Source organism: Crocodylus porosus, unplaced genomic scaffold (genome assembly GCF_001723895.1).
Source record: "Crocodylus porosus isolate Cpor-Errol unplaced genomic scaffold, CroPor_comp1, whole genome shotgun sequence".
NCBI lineage: Eukaryota > Metazoa > Chordata > Crocodylia > Crocodylidae > Crocodylus > Crocodylus porosus.
Genome location: NW_017728922.1, coordinates 7,954,575 through 7,960,574, shown reverse-complemented (window position 1 = coordinate 7,960,574; position 6,000 = coordinate 7,954,575). Strand labels below are relative to the sequence as shown.

Genomic DNA, 6,000 nt, shown 5'->3' with positions numbered 1-6,000 from the left:
CGCAGGGGTCCCCGTTTTGCCTTTCGCCCCCGGGCTGCCCCCGCCGCTCGGCGCCGGGAAGAGCCGCGCGGAGCAGGTGGGTGAGCGCGGGCAGCCCCCGAGGCTCTGGGGGTCGCCCCTGCCCTGCCCTGCCCTGGCGGTGTTAGGCCGGGCCGGGCCGGCCCCGCGCGGGTGCCCAGGCTGCTGAGACCACATCCATTCCCGGTGCACGTCCTGCTCAAGCGCCTGGGCCGCCCCAGCAAAGCCGTCGGCCTCGCTCGCCCGCCCGCCTCGCCGCCCTGGGCTCTGGGGCTAGAGACTTGTGTCTGACCCCGACCCCAGAGCTGGACTTGGGCCTCGCGCGCCCTGCACACGCGGCCCGGTCTCTGCCAGGGTGCAGATTGTGTCCTGAGATTTAATGGACACAAAAACACTGTAAAGTGCTTTTCTGAAGATTGAAAGTCAGACGTGAGAGTCAGATACTCCGGCGTGACCGTGACCACAGCCTTCGGCGCGGGGTGGATGTACAAAGGGATGTGAGCTCCCCTGCAGGGATGTATGTATACCTCCAGGCAGGCGCCTCCAGGGAACAGAAGCCCTAGTCATTCTATTTATGATCCAAAAGTGTGCCCCAAGTGACTCCTCATCAGATCGGCTACATTTGTAGCAACTGTAATTGCAACAACAAAATGGCCACGGTAGAAAATGGAAACAAGATTATATAGGAAGAGACTCTCCTGCATTGAGCAAAATGCTTTTAAGCCTGTGCTGACAGTTAGGTACCTGCCGAACTGCACTGCTTAACTGCAGCCTCAGTAAATGGAGCTTCTGCTTCAGATCGGCAGGAGGAAATGGTATAAAGCAGAGAATCCTACTCCTTTCACCTCTGCCACATTCACAGCCCCCTACAGCAGCCACCATACCCACCCCAGACTCCATATGATCCCTCTGAGACCTCATGGGGTGAGTTAGCAGCCTCCTGGCACAAAGTGATCACAGAATGGGAGAGACAGAAACAGATGTTTTAAACCTGAGTGAGCAGACCATACATCACCCCTAGGTCTGAAAGGTTGAGGGTGACTGGAGCATTCAGTCATGCAGGGCACTAGCCTGTTTCACAAGTATCCAGGACAAAATACCTAAGCAGAGGATTTGTGCTCACCACTGATGCCACTGCAGTGATTCCCAAACTTGTCCATGGACCCCAGAGCACTTTCTGCACCTATGGAGGGCTCCATGGTCATATGGGGATGGCCTCTTCTCCACGTTCCCCATTGCATCACATGGAAAAATGCTACAAACTTCACCTTCTTCCCAATGTTGCTTTCCCCAGGGATGCTTTGAGATCTGAAATGAAGGCAATTCTAGACAGAGGATGGGTACTCTGTGCTCAAGGGCAGAGGAAGTGTCAGCATGATTACCAGTGGCAGAATAGGGGTTCACATGGTAACTTCTCCAGTGCTCCTCCTCTGCCAGAGTTTGAGAAACCTGGAGCCACAAGATCTCTCACTTGCAGGCACACAGAGAGCCACTGCCTGCAGATGGCACTGTTGCTCCTTACAAAATCGACTGCACATGTTCATTCATATGGGTCAGGGCTTCTCCAGCTTTTTCTGTGGCTGAATGTATTGTACATCTGTGTCTGAGTCAGCACATTAGGTTTACTAAAATCTTTGCACACGTAACTCAGGAGGTTGCTGCTGACCAGCTCTTCAGATCTGCCTCCGTATTTATGCTTCATTTACATAAATGAGAATTCCTGTTAGAAATGCATTACAGAGCTGAGTGAAGAGGCTAATCATAAAGATCATAGAAGAGTAGGGTTGGCAGGGACTTCAGGAGGTCATCTAGCCGGGTCCCCTACTCAGCAGGTTCATCCCTATCTAAGTATACCAAAGAGAAGGCTGTTAACCCCTCAGTTTATTGTTGCGGCTCTGACTTGGGGGAGGCCATCTGTGCCCGGAGGCTGTATACCAGGAGGGATGTTTGAACAGCCCTCTTCTGAAAATCAGGGAAGTTGGACCGTGACCCTGTACAGACTTAACTAAACACCTCAGTGAGCTCAACAGGGCTATTCACTGATGTCCCCTAAAATTAAATGTGTGCAAGCCTCCAGAACTGACAGGCAATCTCCCACAAAAACTTCAGGTTAGCTGTTCATGGCCCAGCCCCACTGTTGTCAAGCTGAAAGTCTGCCTACCCCAGGTTGGCTTGATTAGGAAATTACAAGGAGAGGGCTGCTAATTAAAAACCAGGCTATAAAAGCTGTGGTAGCTGCATCAGTAGCTCAAGTATGGTGCTCAAGAAATCTTCTGTAGTAGAAAAAGGTGAGGTTTCCCCTTTCTTCTCTTTAGAACAGTCTTGGGTTTTTTTTTGTTATTTTACAAATGTTTAAGACTTCCCCTAGGAAAGGAAAAAGAAAACTTCTATGCTAATTTTGTCTTCTTTTTTAAGACCCATTTGAAGGCTTATAGTCTCTTTTTTAAAATAGCCATTGTAGTGGGTTTTCACTAATTCTACTTCAGGATTTTTTTCTTTTTTTAGGCCTGACTTAAACTCCATAATCTTTTCGGCAGTACTCAGTCTCTATTAGCAAAAGCATAAGTGTGTCCACACAGAGAGGGGGCTCTCTGTAGGAGAGCCTGCTACAGTCCACTTCAGTTTGGGAGTGCCAAATAGTCCCCATCAGAGTAGCAACATAGCAGGGATGGTTCTTCATTTGAAGTACTTTTTACCCCTTGAGGACAAAGAGGATGACACTGGAGCCATTGGAGGCTATTGTTTGAAGTAGACAGAAGGCAGGATGCAAGTTCTTAGCACACAAAGTATGAACTGGAGTCTCAAACTACAGCTGATGCTTCTGAATCTAGTCCCAAAAAGGGGCTGCCTTACAAATCAGTTGTGCTATAAACAAGGTTCCAATGCACTAATGAGCTTAAACTTCCTAGGCTGCCTCTGCAGCATCATTGGTGTGAGTCTTTGATTAGTATGGACAGAGAGCTCTGATTTAGCCTCCTACAATCCCTTGAACTCTTTTAGCCATTGTAAAGATGAAAGTTAAATATGATGCTCAAGGTAATCATTTGTCTGACTGACTCCCAGGACAACCACTTAGGCAGTCTTGGCACCTTGTCAGATGGTATTTGGCCAATATTTTCAGTATTGGCTGCACAGCTCAATTTCAAAACAATCATGCTGAGTGAGATGTAAAATTGAACTGCAGACCCAGAAAATAACTTCTAGTTTGTATCAAATTTAAGCTACAAGGTTAGGGAAGGTGCATGTAAAGAGAAATGTGTTAAGAGGGGAGGTTTTTTGGGGGGGGGTTTCCAACTATTTAGGTTGGTCTAATAAAAGATACCCGAGTCACCCAAAGAACCTTGTCTGCCCATGTCCTTAGACCAACACAGCTACAACCTACACCCCTGTAAAGAGAAATGGCACAAGGTCTGGTTCATACACTGGCAGAACTCTTTGCAAGTGCTAACTGAGGGAGTAGGTTTTTTAACCAATCTAACTATATTGGTATGAAGGCAACTTGTATTGGGTTTGCCTGCATTTGTGGCACTGGGTGGTTTCTTCCAGTTCCCAAACCAGAACAAGCTCTTCTGATAAAAGCTCTCTCAGGCTGCTATACGTGCCTCCATATTAGTAATAAGGCCAACTTCCACATCCCTGTACCAGTGCACTTAAAACCTCAAGTTTCTAATCTGCTCCTTTCTCAAGCTTTAATTGACAGTAACATATTTCTTGGGGCTTCCTCTGCTTACAAGGTGTCTCTCCGTTGGATGCCATTAGGATTTTAGAAGAGTGAGTGACTCTTGGAAGGCTCTACAATGTCATCCATCCACAGAAGCAATGCCAGTATGACACTAAAGGAAATCATGGAACTTGGATTTGTGACGGGTGTCTCCAGCTATACCTACTCATCCCCAGTTAATCGCTACACAGAAACTAACTGTACCTCTAAGCCAAATAGTTGGAATGGTCTCCTTGACTTGGAAAGCATGATGATGATAAAAGGCAGTCCTCAGCATACTTTGACAAGACCCAAGTCCTCTTTGACCAGCAGTATGAAGAGTGAATTGCACAGTCAGATCCAAGGCATTTGTGATGGTGGCCTTGCTTCCTTCTGCAAGACCCCTGGTGGTCATGTTGCCTTTGACTTGTCCAATCTGGTTTCTGAATACAGCAGAGTCGATTACACCATGGATATATATTGTGATACCAAGTCCTCTACACCATGCAGGGAAGAGAAGTGCCTCCAATCAATGGAGAACTTGCTCCCCAAGAGCTCAGAGACAGTAATTGATTTATCAACTATCAGGAGGCCACCCCCACCTATATTGGAAATATCTGAGATACAAGCCCCTCTGGACAATATTCTGTCCCTTGATGTGAGTGCTGAAGAGCCAAGATCACTGGGATCTGTAAAAACAGATGCCCTCTCTCTGGAGACATCTTCCTCTGCTATTATTTTGCCTTGGGCTGCTACTAGCAAAAGACACTGTATTCCTGCCTTAGTGTCTATTTGTTATGATACTCAGCTAAGTGAGCCAGAGCCTGTAGCTGTGGTTCTGCCTCAACACCTATGATTCTGCATTGTAGAGCAAAGCTATGATGAATGCACCAGAAGAGTTTCTACTTCCATTATCAGAGTTTTTAGCACCTACTCTTTTTGCAGAGTACAACCTATGACACACATCAGTGTGTATTTGCAGCATGCAAAGAGGCTAGTACTTAAAACTAAATTACTGTACTGTACTGAACTGTCGGGATGCTGTGTTTGGGCAAACACTAATTTTGGTCTATAGTTGTCTATATAGTAATACATTACTGGAGATTTGTCAGATTGATTATAATTGCTCTGAGTAACTTTGTTTACTGAATAAAGCACTACTGTCACTTGAACCTCCACTTTGATTTGGCTGTAATAGGAGATGCTATTCAAAGTAATTTAATTAGGCACTCTATAAATTCTACCATGCAAGAGGCTTAAATTAGAAGAGGGTAGAGAGTGAGATCCTGACAAAATAATGCTTAGTAGAATGATAGTTCAGTACTGGGATACTAAGCAATAAACAGCACAGGAAGACTAAATCTGGTGAGTTTGAGGAGTAACACTACACTTAGGTGTGCATGGGATTGTCATAGTGATTTATGCAGTAACTTATAAAAAGATGCATCTGCTTTACTAAGACTATACTTCCAGACCTTCAAACACTGGCAATGGGGGAAGGCTATCTAGAGATACTAAACGAGCAAGTGTGTAAGAGTCTCCTTCAGAGATTATATTCTACTTTCTCTCCTTTATGCAGAAAAAAAGGAAGTGATAACAGCAGTAACTGTAGGGATGTTGAGAATATACTTAAAACACTACCAATCCCTTCAATTTTAAGATGCTAGGCAGTGGGAGCAAATATAGCAGCCTTGGGGGAGGGAGTGCTTTTTGTTTAATAATTTAACAAATAGCAGACTTCAGAGACTCTTACTACCTGATGGCCTAACTGAACTGTAAGCTGCTGCTTTAAGCTAGGCAACACTTCCAAACTCAGAATTTACCATGAGTTCTGAAATAGCCAGAGCTTTTCTCATTGCTTAAGAATAGTGGACATCGTAGTCCAGGTTAGGGCAGGAAGTGATAGCTTTCTTCACTGAACTAGCCTCTATGTAGGTAATACAAAATGTAAATGCCCTCAGGAGATGCTGGGTTACAGTGAGCAAGGCTAGCAACTTAACTTCCCAGCTAAAAAGATGAGTACTGGAGTCATGAGGGTACAAAAGTACCTAGCTCAGGAGTTGAAAAAGGATGCAAGTTTTGTTTTGTTGTTTTTGAGGGGAGGGGAGCAGGGCAGGTTATTAGTTGGCTTGAGAGAGTCCTGGAAAAAGTCTCCCTTAACCCTCTAATGAACTTTTAATTTCTTGTAAATGAAACTGCTGTTCCTCTAGCTGCAGCTCTGGTAGACGGGGCTAGGATTTTTGCTTCATTACACACACAGAGACGCAGGCTTTCCTGGACTC

At 45.7% G+C, this 6,000-nt stretch overlaps 1 protein-coding gene and 1 long non-coding RNA gene across 2 annotated transcripts in view; one reads left to right on the top strand and one right to left on the bottom strand.

The window, feature by feature from the left end:
• The window catches only part of MYBL2 (MYB proto-oncogene like 2), a 28,474-nt gene that overhangs the window by 21,387 nt on the left and 1,087 nt on the right, over positions 1-6,000 (bottom strand). The window lies entirely within an intron of this gene.
• On the top strand, positions 2,252-4,890 carry LOC109313212. Its single transcript, XR_002101990.1, has 2 exons — positions 2,252-2,306; positions 3,778-4,890. It is a non-coding gene; the product is annotated as an uncharacterized LOC109313212 (long non-coding RNA).